The following is a 16,486-nucleotide window of genomic DNA, read 5'->3' on the forward strand; positions in this document are numbered from 1 at the left end:
GACATGATCTGGAATTCAGAAAACCCATATTCCATCCAGAACATAGGCAGTTCTACCTGTATCACATCAGGAGACAAGCCAAGATGAGTACCTGGGCAGATCAGTGCCCATGAAGCCCATATCCAAGCAACAGGAGAGTAAGGACAGCACTTGGGAAACAAAACACCCAAAGTATTATAGTTGGTCTGATATCAGCATAATCAACAACATTTGGTCACACTAAGGGATAAAGCCAACTTCAAGTTTGGGACTGGTCACAGAGAAGGAAACCTAGAAGGAACCAAGGCAAAAACCAGAATCAAGACACTAGGAGATTGAGCAAAAACCCAGGAATTCCTACAGCAAGCAAGGCCTAGTTTTAGCCACCACATCCAGGCCCAAACAGAACATCATTAAAAGCCACAAAAAATAACAGAACCCGACCCAAAAAGAAAGCACTAATGGAGAAAATGAAACTAGAGTTCTGAATAAACAAAAGAGAGTGCTAAACATAATAAAGAAATACCTTGGTCCAAGAAAAGGCCAAGAAAAAAAAAAAGAGTAACTCCACAAGTCAAAGTAGAACCTCAGATAAAAGAGCATCCTAATCACAAGGACTACAAGAATACCTGGAAAAAATGAAATTGGAGATACAAAATGCAATGTTAAAGAAATGACAGCTGGGGAGTAGAGAATGACAAGAAGTAATAGCTTAGAACAAATGATGATAATCCTTCCTCAAGAACCAAACTCCCTAAAAATTATAATGGAACAAACATAAAAATAAGAATTCCAGGGGCAGCTCGGTGGCGCAGTGGATAGAGCACCGGCCCTGGAGTCAGGAGGACCTGAGTTCAACTCCGGCCTCAGACACTTAACATTTACCAGCTGTGTGACCCTGGGCAAGTCACTTAACCCCAATTGCCTCACTAAAAAATATATATATAATAAAACAAAAAATAAGAACTCCATGAGACAATATGAAATAGTAAAAATAAAATTAATATACATACATCTGCATATATATGTGTGTACATGTACATGTGTGTATATATAATACATAGTTTCAAACTATATTGTATATGTGTGTATGTGTACATGCATATATACATATACATGTGCATATATATGTACATACATACAGTTTCAAAATAATGCAAAACAAATTACCTGTAAAACAGGTCAGGGAGAGACAATCTAAAAATCATCAAACTGCCTAAAAGTCATGACTGAAAATAAAAGTCTGAATACCTTATTTCAAGGTATCATAAAGGAAAGTGATAGAGATCTCTTGAACCAAAGAGTAAAGTGAAAAATAGAAAGAATCTGCAATTTATCTCCTGTAAGAAACCCCAAAATGAAAACTCTATGGAACATTATAGCCATATCAAAACTTCTATGACAAAGAAAAAATACTACAACTTAAAAGAAAGTACCAAGATAACACATTCAATTCAAGATCACTCAAGACTTGGCAGCTGCTTCTAATAAGAAGAGGGAAGGTTGGAATGTATTACAAAAGACAAAAGATAAAGTGTTACAACCAAGAATAACCTAGCTGGTAAAACTAGGTATAATTCTACAGTGAAATAAATGGATTTTTAATAAAATTGAATACTTCCAAGCATTCCTAATTAAAATGCTATAGCTAAGTAGAAACTTTGAAATATAAACATATAAGTCAAGAGAAACACATAAAGGCAAAGATAGCTGATCAAGTGAAAGGGATTATATGGTAATGAATTGTGTACATTCTAATGGAATATATTAGAAACAAGTGTCCTCTCAGAATTCTAATGCTTTAAAAGCCAGAGAAAACTACATAAGATAGGAAGGCGTGCAGAGGGTTATTCTCTGTTTGAATGGTATTAAAAGAAAAAAAAGAAATGGGAGAAATAATAATAATAATTTAAATAGCCAACAGTTATATAATGTTTACTATGTGCCAGATGCTTTGTTAAGTGCTTTATAATTATTATCCCATTTGGTCCTCACAACAACCCTGTGAGGTTGGTGCTCGTCTTATCCGCATTGTACAGATGAGGAAACTGAGGCAAACAGGGGTTAAGTGACTTGCCCAGGATCATACAGCTAGTAAGTATTTGAAACCAGGTTTAACTTCAGGTATTCCCGACTCCAGCCCCAGTATTCTATCCACTATACCATCTAGTGGATATATATGTGTGTATATATGTTAGGGTTACTGAGAGAAAGAATACACAAAAATGGAGGAAAAGGACTGGAGAATGGGCATCCTATGAACCTCACTTTCATCTGAACTGGGCAAAGGAAAGTTGAATACATTCACACTTGTACTGTCACACACACACACACACACACACACACACACACACAAGTTTTGTTTGGAAATATATTTTATCCTCAACAGAAAGATAGACAGGAAAAGGAAAAGGGAAGAGGGATGTTAAAAAGGGACAGTAAGATAGGTAAGGAAATAGTCACAAGCAAAACAAACTCCAACATTAGGAGGTCAAGAGTGAAAAGGGGCGGGGATTTTTTTAAAAGAGTGAAAAGGGATTTAAAAGAAAAGAAAGAAAGAAAGTAAAAACTTGTGATTGGGAAAGGACAAAAGAAAGAAGAGAGGAGTAATAGATTTAAAAGAAATCAATTCAATTATAGATCACTGATATCAGCTATAATCTTTCTCTTTTACTACCCACCTTATAAAGAAGTGGGACAGCTAGGTGTTGTAGTAGATAGAGTGCCAGGCCTGAAGTCAGGAAGACACTTACATAAACATTCAAAGAACAATTAATACCAATGTTAAAATAAATGGTTTACAAAATAAGAAGAGAACATTTCAAACTCTTCCAATGATGCAAATATCATGTTGATGCCCAAATAATGCAGAGGTAAAGCAGAAAAAGAAAACTATAGGACAATATTCCTAATGAACACTGATACAAAAATATTAAATTATCATTTTTATTAGCAAAGCCTACAACAATATATTAAAAGATTATACACTATAGTCAGGTTGAATTTATACCAGGAATGTACATTTGAGTCAACATAAGGAAAACTATAAATATCATAGACCATGTTAATAACAAATTATTTTCTAAAACCATATAATTATATCCATGGATCCCAAGAAAGCTTTTGACAAAACTGAGCATCCATTTCTGGTGTTTTGTTTTTTTTTTAAAAACCTTAGGGTTTCTGTTGGCACTGCCATATTCCAGTGAATTGCCAAAATGACAAACACAAAAGGTAAAAGGAAAGGGATACATACATGTTTTCTAGGCCCTTTAAAAAACATGGTGTTGTCCCTTTGGCTATGTATATGCAAATATACAAGAAAGGTGATATTGTAGATATAAAGGGTATGGGCACAGTTCAGCAAGGAATGCCCCACAAATGTTACCATGGCAAGACTGAACAGGTCTATAATGCTACTCAACATGATGTAGGCATTGTTGTAAACAAACAGGTTAAGAGCAAGATTCTAACCAAGAGGGGCAGCTAGGTGGCACAGTGGATAGAGCACTGGCCCTGGATTCAGGAGGACCTGAGTTCAAATCCTACCTCAGACACTTAATACTTACTAGCTGTGTGACCCTGGGCAAGTCACTTAACCCCAATTGCCTCACCAAAAAATATATATATTCTCGCCAAGAGAATTAATGTGCATATTGAGCATATTAAGCACTCTAAGAGCAGAGATAGCTCCCTGAACTGGGTAAAAGAAAATGACCAAACAAAGAATGAAGCCAAAGAAAAAGGCACCTGTGTTCAACTGAAATGTCAACCTTCTTCCCAGAGAAGCACACTTTGTGAGAACCAATGGCAAGGAACCTAAACTGTTGGAACCAATTCCCTGCAAATTCATGGCATAAATGGCTAAAAAACATAATAAAAGATTCTTAGATTAAAAAAAAAAACAACTTAGGGGCAGCTAGGTGGTGCAGTGGATAGAGCACCGGCCCTGGATTCAGGAGTACCTGAGTTCCAATCCAGCCTCAGACACTTGACACTTACTAGCTGTGTGACCCTGGGCAAGTCACTTAACCTCCATTGCCCCGCAAAAAATAAATAAATAAATAAATAAAATTTGATTGAAGCAATAATTTTAGCAATATTTCAGAATCTAGAATAAATCCATATTGATCATCAACATTTCTTTATATTACCAACAAAACTCAGTAAGAAGAGATAGAAAGAGAATTTCCATTTGAAATAACTACAGAACATATAGAATATTTGGAAAGCTATCTACCAATACATAAAGAAGAACTACATATGTTATATGTGAATACAACCACAAAACTTTTTTTTACATAAAGACAGACCTAAAATAACTGGAAATCTATTCATTGCTCATGAGCAAACTGAACTAATGTAATAAATATGATAATACTATATAAATTAATTTGCTTATTCGGTGCTATACTTATCAAAGGATTTATTTTTACAAATCTAGGGGGAAACAGTGACATTCATTTGCAAGTACAAAAGGTCAAGAATCTCAAGAGAAATAATGAAAATTAGTGGGAAGAAAGAGGGACCTACCAGTACCAGATCTCAAACTATACTACTAAGCAGTAATCATCAAACTATTTGGTACTGGTTAAAAAAAAAAAAAAAGAGGTTGATCTTTAGAAAATATTAGTTACATACCACACAGAAGGAAACAAACATAATAGCATAAAGTTTGATAAACCCAAAGATTTTCATTCCAAAGAGTCACTATTGGACAAAAATTCCTGAGAAAACTAAAAAGCAGTATGTCATGAGATAGGTATAGACTTGCATCTCATACCATATGACAAGATAAATTCTAAATGCATGCATGAATTAGATATAAAGGTCACATCATAAATAAGTTCAATGAGCAAGAAAGAAAATATTGTTTGCAACTATGGATAGGGCAAGAAGAATTCATGACCAAACAAGTACAAGAGAGGAACACAGAAGATAAAATAGACAATCTGATTATATGTTTATATGTGTCCATATATATGTGTATGTATATGTGTGTATACATATACACACGTGTATACATAAGTATTTTTTAATTGCACAAATAAAAATAAAATAATTCAATTAAAAATATAAGGGAAATAGCCAATTGGGAAAAAATTTATTTTAGCAAATTTCTCTGTTAAAGGTGTGATATCCAAGATATATAGGAAACATTCAAATTTATAAGAACAAGAACCATTCACTGATTGATAAGTGGTCAAGCATATAAACAAGAAGTTTTATTTTTCTTTTTTCTTTTCCTGTTTTACTTTCTTCTTGCTCTTCTTCTTTCTTTTTGTCTTTATTTGGACTGGATTTTTCTCTCTCTCCCATGCTGGTGACTCCTGTTCCCAATCCCAATGCCTATTGGAAGTTTTGATGTGCTTCCTTTTTTGAACCTGAACCAGTTTACCCCTCTTTAGGAAGCCTGGTAGCTTCCCATTCCCAGAGGTTTACCATATCAGCTCCAGATTTAGCACAGATAACCTTATAAGGCTTTAGCCGTACTGCTACCTAGAATCCCCAAATTCAATCAATCCACTAGTCTTAATTTCTTCCAGCAGTAAGGAGTATAACTGTGTACCACCACAGCTGGTACCCAGGAAGTTTTCAGAGGAAAAATTCCAGGCTCCAAACAATCATATGGAAAAAATAGCCCCAATTACTAATAATGAGAAAAATTCAAATTAAAGAAAATCTGAGGTTCTATCATATCCACCAGATTGGCAAAGATAAAAAGAGAGAGAGAAATTACAATTTCTGCAGGGGTTGCAGGAAAGCAGGCACACTAATGCACTCTTAGTATATCTGTAAATTAATTGGTTCAGTCATTCCGGAAAGAGATTTTGAACCATGTCAAAAAAAAAAAAGTCACTAGGGTATTTATATCCTTTGAACCAGCAATACCACTATAAGATCTATACCCCTAAGAGATCAAAGAGGAAAAGGACCCACATGTATAAAAATATTTATAGCAGCTAATTTTCTTATAGTAAAGAATTGGAAATATAGATGGTACCCATCAACTGAAGAATGACAACAATATGATATGAATGGAATGGAATATTATTGCATTATGAGAAAGGAGAAATGGAATTATTTCAAATTTGAAAAGACTTTGGTGAACAGACGCAGAGTGAAGTGAGTAGAATCAGTAGAATAATTATACAAAAACAATGTTGTAAATACAAACAACTTTGAAAGATTTAAGAACTCTGATTAATGCAATGACCAAGTATGATTTCAAAGGACTGATGATGAAGCATGCTACCCACTTCCTGACTGAGGTGATAGCCTCAAGTTTCAGAATAAGACATGCATTCTTGGCCACAGACAATATGGAAATTTGTTTTGCTTCACTCTGCACATTTGTTACAAAGGTTTCATTTTTCTTTTTTCTCAATTTGAGAAGGAATGGAGCAAGGAGGGAGAGGGAAGCTAGAAATAAAGTTGCCCCCAAAAAAGAGAGGAAAAAGAAGAGAGAGAGAACAGAGGGCCATTGAAACATTTTTGAAATGCAAAGAGCACAACGAAGACCAGAAGAATCAGAAACAAGCTGGACAGCTTTGGAAGCAACATGCTGAATTTATTATATACTTATAAAGAAAAGAAAGCTGTACATTATACAAATTCCTGTTGCATGTACAATCTTCCCTAGCCTACTGTGTATATGAAAGTGTTCATTTTAGTTGTTTGTTAAGAATACCGGGGCAGGGGACGGCTGGGTGGCGCAGTGGATAAAGCACCGGCCCTGGAGTCAGGAGTACCTGAGTTCAAATCTGGCCTCAGACACTTGACACTTACTAGCTGTGTGACCCTGGGCAAGTCACTTAACCCCAATTGCCTCACTAAAAACAAAAACAAAACAAAACAAGAAAAGAATACCAAAAAAATGAGGAGGGAAATCCCAACATACTCATTGACCTTGATCTAAACCCACCATCCCTTTTTTATCTCTAATTCCTTCCCTACATAAATTGTTTGTTCTGGTCAAATTGGTCTACTCAGTGTCCCTGATTATGGTTTATACTAATATGCCCTTCTCAGAATGACCTAACTCCATGCCCATCCAAAACATCTCCTCTCAAATCCCATCTCTTCTTTGAAGGCTTCTCTGATCACTCTACTCCATAGCGAACTCTCTCTTCTGTCTTTAGTACTCATTATCATTATGAGCCATTAAGTTAATCTTACATTTTTATTTAAGTGGAAAGAGCTGATCAGGAATAATTAATCAACTTGATAAGTTTAATGCTAGATAAGCCTCATATGACCCTAGAGCTAGAGGGAAGAGGAAGAAGAGATTAACTTTTTTTTTTAATGGAGAATTAAAAGCCCCAAACTTTGTTTTTCATTACTGCAGAAACTTTTTCTGATGATACAAGTTGAATGGTAAAGGGAACCCCTCTCTTAAAACCCCAAGGTTGTTTTCTTTTTGAGTGGAGGCTGCACGTTTAGGGTGGTATCATAAAACTAAAGGTCTATTAACTGAGTCCCTTAAGTAAATATAGTATTCACCATAGAGGAAAAAGAAAAAATTAAATGTTTGTGGGCTACTGTGGGTCCTTTATGTTGTTTGAATTTTCTATGGGGTAAAATAATGGCTGTCCTATACCTGATAAGCATTACTATCATGAGTGCTTGCATGGGAACAGGGAGTGTTTTTACTCACATCAATGGCAACCTAGATGTGAGCTATATTCTGAGGTTCCTGGAGGAATTCAGCAGGTGACAAAATAAGCCAAAGAATTCTATATTGGTGACCATCCCCAATACTGACCCATATCTGTTCAGGCCCAGATCTTAGGATGTGTTGGTGTGAGACTTGCATAACTTTTCACACACTCATATCTTGCCTTTCATCAAGGACTGAGACACCATGCCAAATTGTAAAGGGCACTTTTGAGACAGAAGACATAGCAATGTTACAAAGTCAAATTATCTGAACCTCATTTTCCCCATCTGTAAAGTGGGGATAATGTTTGTGCTACCTACCCTCAGAGAACTGTCATGAGGAAAGCACTTTGTAAATGTTAGTATTTCAAAGAGGATCTGGGATTTTGTCAGGATGGGTCCTCCTGTAACTCATAAATCTGAGCCCAACTTTGTAGATTGTGTTTATGAATTTATACAATTAAAAAAGTCATCACTCTGTGGCCTAAGGAGCCTCTCTGAACTTTCTTCAGGATCCTAGGTCTAAGGAGCCTGAAGCAATCAGATCTTATCTGGAGTATTATGTTCAGGAAGGAACCTAGGAAGCCATCTAGTCCAAAGTTCTCATGTTAAAAGTTTGAAGATGGGGGCAGCTAGGTGGCGCAGTGGATGGAGCACTGGTCCTAGATTCAGGAGGACATGAGTTCAAATTTGACCTCAGTCACTTGACATATTTACTAGCTGCGTGATCCTGGGCAAGTCACTTAACCCCAATTGCCTCACACAAAACTAGACAAACAAAAAACAAAAAAAGTTTGAAGATACTGAAGCCCAGAGAAGGAAAGTGACTTGGCTGAAATGAAAAAGCCATAAAACATCAGAATCTGCCTTTGAATCTGGGACCTTTGACTCATTAGCCAAGCTGTTCCTCACATAGCACACAACCTTCCCAACTCTCTTGGGTCTACCAGGGCTTTTCCTCTCCTGGCACAGACTTTGAGAACCGATGCTTCAACAAAGTATCTGAGGAGGACTTCAAGAGGATTAAGTAGAGTCTGAAAGATTCCCATGCTTTAGAAGCAAATGTGGGCTATTATTATCACTGGAGTGATCAAATGTAAGCTCCTTCAGGGCAAGTTCTGTTTCACTTTGGTCTTTGCATTTCCAGTGCCTAGCAAATAGTAGTCATTCAATAAATATTCTGTGGTTAATTATTGGATTTTATTTCAAAATGACAACAATTACATTTTTCATAATCCTTTTCTGAAAGGTTGGCCCTTTAGACTCGCTTAAAAATCTGCAGTGGGGGCAGCTAGGTGGTGCAGTGGATGGAGCACCGGCCCTGGAGTCAGGAGGACCTGGGTTCAAATCTGGCCTCAGACACTTAACACTTACTAGCTGTGTGACCCTGAGCAAGTCACTTAACCCCAATTGCCTCACAAAAAAAAAAAATCTTCAGTGACTCCTGCAGCAGTTTTTCTAATGAATGTAATATAAATCTATGTATAAAATGTTATGCCACAAATAGTTTTCTTTCCTGTAGTGAGTGAGTGTGTGTGTGTGTGTGTGTGTGTGTGTGTGTGTGAGTGTAATGGGAAGCCAATCACATGGCCTTGTCAAGCATCTGTTGAGCATTAACAAGGCTTTCAAGACCTTTGAGGCTCAGATTTTTCTCAATTCAAATTGCAACATCATCTGTGCCTTCTTTGGATCAAGCCCCAATCCCTTCACAGATTTCCCTACCCCATGGGCAGGCAGAGGGCAAGCCTAGAAATAATCATCTCTCCAATTCAGATGGAGAATTTAGTAGGCACTCCAAGAAATCTGTGATTTCATCAGGGTATATAGTCCCTCCATGCCTTGGAGATAGTTTCATGAATTGTTAGGGCTAATAGTACTCATAACTTGGCAGATGGTTACCTGGTAGAAAGCCTCTCTGAACTTCATTGGACCAATCCCCATCTGGACCTAGAGTCTGTTAAAAAGAGGCAATATGGTACAGGGCAATAGGTCTTGGATTGGGAATCAGAAGAACTAGTCACTTAAGCTCCCCGAGCCTCAGTTTCCTCATCTGTAAAATAAGGGAATTAGACCAGATGGCCTCTGAGGTCTCTTCCAGCTCTAAATAGATCTATGTTCCTATGAGATTCTCTGTTAACTTCCCCATTAGATTCTATTTTGAGAGTTAAGTCCCCTTTCCCCAAACCCTGAGGCTCAGGAGTGCTTTTGATCTCTTGTCTTCTCAATTCTGGGGTTTTCTCAAGGATTCTAAGGTATCCATCTGACTGGAGAGACTAAGAGGTTCCCTCCTACTGATTTCAAAGGCACATCTGGGTATGGGAGGGGTGTTGGACAGGACAAAGAACTGCATCCATAATTGGTTACTGAGGTCCTTAAGGGAAACAGGGGGGATAGAGGGGAGAAAGAGGAAAAAGAGAACTTCCCTTGAAATTCAAATGCAACCATGCCCCTGAAAATGTCTCTAACAGTGCAATGATCTATAAAAGGTACCTTCTCAATAAAATGAAGGGGGTGGGAAAGTGCATGAATAAAACATCTTTAAAATTATTAAAAATAAAATAAAATTGAAAGTGTTGAGCTAATTGGTCTTCTAAAGTCCTTTCCAGCTCTAACATTTTTTGATTCAATAATTTTTCTGGGCTTTCAATAGGTAATGATAGGGGCAGCTAGGTGTCGCAGTGGATAAAGCACCGGACCTGGATTCAGGAGGACCTGAGTTCAAATCCAGCCTCAGACACTTGACGCTTATTAGCTGTGTGACCTTGGGCAAGTCACTTAACCCTCATTGCCCTGCAAAAAAAAAAAAGGAGATCAATAGGTAATGATAGAGTATTTCATGGCATTCTTGGGCCTCAGTTTCCTCATTTATAGAATGAAGAGGTTGCACTAGATGGCCTCAGAAGCGCCAGCTCTAGAACTATAATCTATCCCATCTCTTTATCTTAATTAATCCTATCTCTTCTACCAACTCCCCACTGGGCTTCTCTCCTGGTGGCAATCCACTATTCCCCAAATCATGATCTTAGGGGAAAAGCAACATACGGGTTCAGTGATCATGCAATTTGATGGAGTTAGGCTGGTGTGACCCAAAGAGTAATCATTAATGGCTCTGATGTCAGCTACTTGGGGGGTTGACAGAGATCTGTGTTTGGTCCTGTGCCAGGAGAAGCGCAAATAGACAGCAGGTGTTCCGAAAGGGATCTAGGGGGTCTTAGAGGATTTTAAGCTCAATATGAGTCAGCAGTGTGGTGTCACAGCCCCCAAAATTGATAAAACCTTGGGCTGCATTAGGAGAGGCCTAGTTTCCAGAAACAGGGAAGTGATTATCCCGCTATACCCTTCTCTAATCAGATCTTATCTGGAGTATTATGTTCAGTTCTGGCACCACAATTTAAGGAAGACATTGATAAACTGGAAGGTATCTAGAAATGAACAACCAAGATGGCAAAGGTCTTGAGTTTATGACATATAAAGACCAGTAGAAGGAACTGGGGACATTTAGCCTGGAGAAGAAAAGACTCAGGGGGACATGTTAACTGTATTCAAGTATGTATTGAAGGGCTGTCCTGTGAAGATTGATTAGACTTATCTGTTTGTCTAGAGAGGGCAGAACTGGGAGCAAGGGGTAGAAGTGAGAAAGGGTTCAAGGGAAACTTTATGTCAGCTGCCAAAAGGTGGAACGGGCCAACCCAGGAGGCATTGGGTTTACCTTCTTTGGAGGTCTTTGGGGTAGCTAGGTGGTGCAGTGGTTAAAGCACCGGCCCTGGATTCAGGAGGACCTGAGTTCAAATCTGGTCTCAGACCCTTGACATTTACTAACTGTGATCCTGGACAAGTCACTTAACCCTCATTGCCCTGCAAAAAAAAAAAAAAAAAAAAAGAGTCTTCAAATAGAGACAAGACAACCACTTGTCAAAGATGTTACAATGAAGATTCCTTCACATAACCATAAGATTCAATGGCCTCTAGGATCCCTTCTAACTCTCAGAACCCATGAATCCGTTTAACTTTTTTACCAATGCCTTTTTCATAACATTTGCAAGTGACACAAAGCTGAGAGGGGATGATGGATACACTGGTTGACAATGCTGGGGTCCAAAAAGATTCTGACAAATTGAACCATTTTTAAGCAAGTCGCTCAACTCTACTACCTCAATTTCTTCATCTGTAAAAGGAAGGAGACTAGATAACCTAGAGGTCAGCCAATCAGTCAATAAGCATTTATTGAGGGGGCAAGCTAGGTGGCGCAGTGGATAGAGCACTGGCCCTGGATTCAGGAGGTCCTGAGTTCAAATCCGGCCTAAGACACTTGACACTTACTAGCTGTGTGACCCTGGGCAAGTCACTTAACCCCAATTGCCCCACCAAAAAAACCAAGCAAATTAAAAAAAGCATTTATTGAGCACCTCCTATGTGGCTGGCATTGGACTAAATGCTCACTTTTATCTCTAAGTCTGTGAAACATTGGGTGGAATCTAATAAGATAGACTTTAACAGGGATAAATGTGAAAAACAACTTTCTAAGTATAAGATGTGTAGTTAGACAACAATTGGTCTGAAAAAGATGAGTCAACAGTTTGACTTATATGTCCTTAAAAGAGTGGGTGTTCCTGAGGGTAGCAATAAACTCTGATCGGTTAACAAGTAATGAGAGAATGAATATTATAATGAGAAGTGGGTTTATTCTAATGAGGGAGGGAACCCTCACTCAGTCTTGGTCAAAGAAACTTATCTTTTATCTAGATCAGGACTTCTTAAACTTTTTCCACTCTCCACTCCTTTTTGCCTGAGATATTTTTATATGACCCCAGGGTATATAGGTATATAAAATAGGCATACTTAACCTTTTACTGTTGCCAAATTTTTTGTAACATCCACATTCAGTTACACAACTCCATGATACACGGTTTAAGAAGCTTTGATCTAGATTACCCTGCCTAGGGCAATTTGGACAAAAGGGGGTCCACCTCTGTTCAGAAATGGCTGAGTGAAACACAATGGACAGGAATTCACCCTAGATTCAATTCTTTATAAAGTTTTCTAGTTTGGTGGGGCAACAACCGCAAGATTTCATCTCAACATCTCCCCTTCCCTTCAGAGAACCAAGCTTTGACCTGATCTCCAAATGAAGAAGGGGAAAAAATCCTGGATCTCCCCAATATTTGGTTAATAATCATTTATCTCACTATCATGTGCCAACCACTATTATGTGCCAACCACTATGCCTGTTCAGACCATATCTGAAGCATCATGTTCTACTCTGAGCATGACATTTTAGGAAGAATATTGATAAGCTAGGGAGCATCCAAAGGAAAGTTACCAAGACAGCAAAGGAAATTGAGTCTATGAAATATGAGAATTGGTTGAAGGAACTAAGAATGTTTAACCTGGAGACATCCTAGAGGGAACATGATAGCGGTCATAAAATATTTAAAGTGTCATGTGGAAAAGGGATTCTATTGATTCCTTCTGGTCCCAGAAGTACCAGAATCAAGGGGGTGGAAGCTGCCAAAGAGGTCAACTCAGATTTGATATCAGGAAAAGTTTTATAATAATTGTAGCTGTTGGGGGCAGCTAGGTGGCACAGTGGATAAAGCACTGGTGGGATCTCAGATACTTGACACTTACTAGCTACATGACCCTGGGCAAGTCACTTAACCCTCATTGCTCCACAAAAAACAAACAACAACAAAAAACCCAAATAATTGTAGCTATCCAGAAGTGGAATGCACTGCCCCAGGAGGTTGAGGGTCCTGTCCCCACCATGTCCCTCAACCCCTGTGTCCCCACCTTGGCCTTGTGTTCCCCACGCTCTCCCCCATTCCTTGCATTGAAGAATGTTTTTTGGTTGTTTTGGGGGGGGGGGTTGCCAGGCAATGAAAGTTAAGTGACTTGCCCAGGGTCACACAGCTAGTAATTGTCAAGTATCTGAGGTTGGATTTGAACTCAGGTCCTTCTGAATCCAGGGCCAGTGCTTTTTATCCACTGCACCACCTAGTTGCCCCTGCATTGAAGAATTTAAAGCAAAATCTGCATCTCTGCTTGTCCTGTTTTCCACATTTTAGAGAAGATTGTTTTTTCCAATATAGGGTAGATGGGAGGGCCCTATGATCTCTTCTGACTCTAAAATCTGTGATTCTATAAGTATTACATCTGCTATTTCTTAAGGTCACCTGCTTTACCCTCCAATGTACCAGCAACCTATTTCCCCTTGATTGGGGGTTTCCCATCTAGGAAAAGACCTGCTGCCTAGTTTGATGTTTCATTCATTCATTCATTTGTATATTTATTTGTCTGTTTATTGGGGAGGATGCAGGGAGACTGGCTCTCCTTCACTCAGGCTGGAAATACAGTGGTCACTCACAGGCCCAATCCCATTACCAAAAGGTTGTGACCTGTTCCATTTCTGCTGTGAGTCAGTTCAACATTCCTTGGCAGTCTAGAGGGTCTCTGCCAGGCTTAGATTGAATATTGGACCTGTCCTACAACTTCCAAACTCAAATGATCAACAAGCCTTGGCCTTCCTCGGTAGCCAGAATTACATGCCACCATGTTGGACATTTAGGGTGATTTGAAGAGAGCCTCATTGACAAAAATATCTTCCCAAATAGCTTGGCACTGGGCCTGAATTTCCACCATTATAGCTTCTTTTGTGGGAGTTAGTGTTGTGGTAAAAAAAAAAAATATGAAAGTTTTTTAATAGTCGGTTAGGATAACTGAAAGACGCCAGTTTTTCTTAAGGACCACCCTTTTGGGGAGGAGACCAACAGCATGAGCTACGCACGCCAGTCTGCCTGCTGCGCATGTCAGACTGCCTGCTACACACTCGACTTCCGGGGTGCGAGCTTAAAAGACAAGGAGAGAACGGAAGTGGGGCTTTTTCCTGCTCTGCTGGAAAAAGACTGCTGCACAGACGGTCTCTCTCTCTCCAAAGGTGGCCTTCGGTTTTGGTGAGTTTTTATAAGGAATATAGACTAAGCTTAGACTTAAGACAATTTGTATTGTGTTTCTACTTTCCTATCCTTCTAATCAACATCACCTCGTGACTACCATAACAATAAAAGGTCTATCTAGAAAACCAAAAGCTTCTTCCATTTACTAGTCTGGGAGATAAATTAAGGGAAAGGTTAAGTAGGGGAGATTTATGATCTAATATCCAATTTTAAATCTCACAGTGTGCAAATGCTCCTAGGAAAGGTAATACACTGGTGTTATTAACCAGTAGTACCTCAATATAAATTAGTTTATCAACTCTCTTTCTAGTAACAGTCTAGCTGAGAGAAGGGTTCGGTAGAGAGACAGGAAATGATGGGTTCCCTGAGTATAGGTACTAGATAATTGTCTGTGGAAGACCTTGGCTGCCAGGTGCTAGGGGCATGGCAGGGAGCTGGGTGGAAGAAGGACTGGCAAACGTACAGCAAAAGCTGAAAAGAGCCAAAAGACAAATTTCTATGGTTTACCATTTGAGCTCTAGCTGTCCCTGCTGCAGGCCAAGTCTGACCCAGCTTTCTAAATTCTTAGCAGGACATTGGCATGGGAACCAGGAGACCTGGGTTCCCATTCTGGCCCTGCCACTGACTTGCTGCTTAACTTCAGGCAATTCACTTGAACTCTTGGGGCTTCCATTTCCTGAGGTGGAGAATTGGGCTGGACAACCTTAAATGTTCCTTCCAGCTCCAACATTCCCTGGCTATAGATCTCTGTAGCAGCTCGGTTTCTCATAGAGGAGAAAGTCTGTGGCACCTGTAAGCCCTGCCCTACAGGCTTCTAGGCTTATGCCAGATGTCAGATCTGAGCAGGGAGGATTAGGACCCTCTGACCACTATATAGGAAGACCCTGTTTTCAAATCCTCAGCTGCCTTGACATCTGTTAGGCTGCCTTTACAGCTGGGAAGGGGGCAGCAAGTGTTGAGGAATGTTTTTTAGAAGGGAATTGGGCAACAGTCAGTCCTGGTATCCACCCTACCCTGTGCCCCTAATATATATGCAGGACAGAAAACTACACTCCCTAAATTTGAAGTTAATCTATGAGTTTGAATGGACTATATTTGGAACAATGCAATCACCCCACTCAGGAAATGGATTGTCCCTAAAGAGGTAGTCTTAAACCAGTCCTCTCTTTCCATTGACATGTTAGCATCTCAAAGCTCTTTGCCTTCATCTCTCTCTCTCTCTCTCCCCTCTCTCTCTCCTTCCCTCCCTTTCTCCCTCCCTCCCTCTCATTTTGTTTTGTTTTTTTGTTGATACACTTTATTTTGACATCAATCATTTCTCAATAAACACCACCCTCCCACTGGACCTTCCTATAAAATAATTAAGCAAAATTTTAAACTAACTTAATTTGCTTAAAGCGTAAAATTGCTTAAATTTGTTTAAAATAATTAAGCAAGACTAAGTAATAAAAGTAATTGCTATTAAGCACATGTATAATTTACTGTTCCTACAGTTTACCATTTCTTTTGGGGGGGGGGCAGGGCAATGAGGGTTAAGTGACTTGCCCAGCATCGCACAACTAGTAAGTGTCAAGTGTCTGAGGTCGGATTTGAACTCAGGTCCTCCTGAATCCAGGGCCAGTGCTTTATCCACCTAACTGCCCCTGTTTACCATTTCTTAACAAAAAGGGAAGAAGTCTATTTTAACCTCAGTGATTTGGAACCAACATTGACCATAGGGTTTTTTTTTTTGTTGTTGGTTGGTTTTTTGGTTTCTTGGTTTTTTGCCCGGCAATGAGGGCTAAGTGGCTTGCCCAGGGTCACACAGCTAGTAAGTGTCAAGTGTCTGAGGCCATATTTGAACTCAGGTCCTCCTGAATCCAGGGCCATGCTTCATCTACTGCACCACCTTGCTG

Source organism: Dromiciops gliroides, chromosome 1 (assembly GCF_019393635.1).
Source record: "Dromiciops gliroides isolate mDroGli1 chromosome 1, mDroGli1.pri, whole genome shotgun sequence".
Classification (NCBI taxonomy): Eukaryota; Metazoa; Chordata; class Mammalia; order Microbiotheria; family Microbiotheriidae; genus Dromiciops; species Dromiciops gliroides.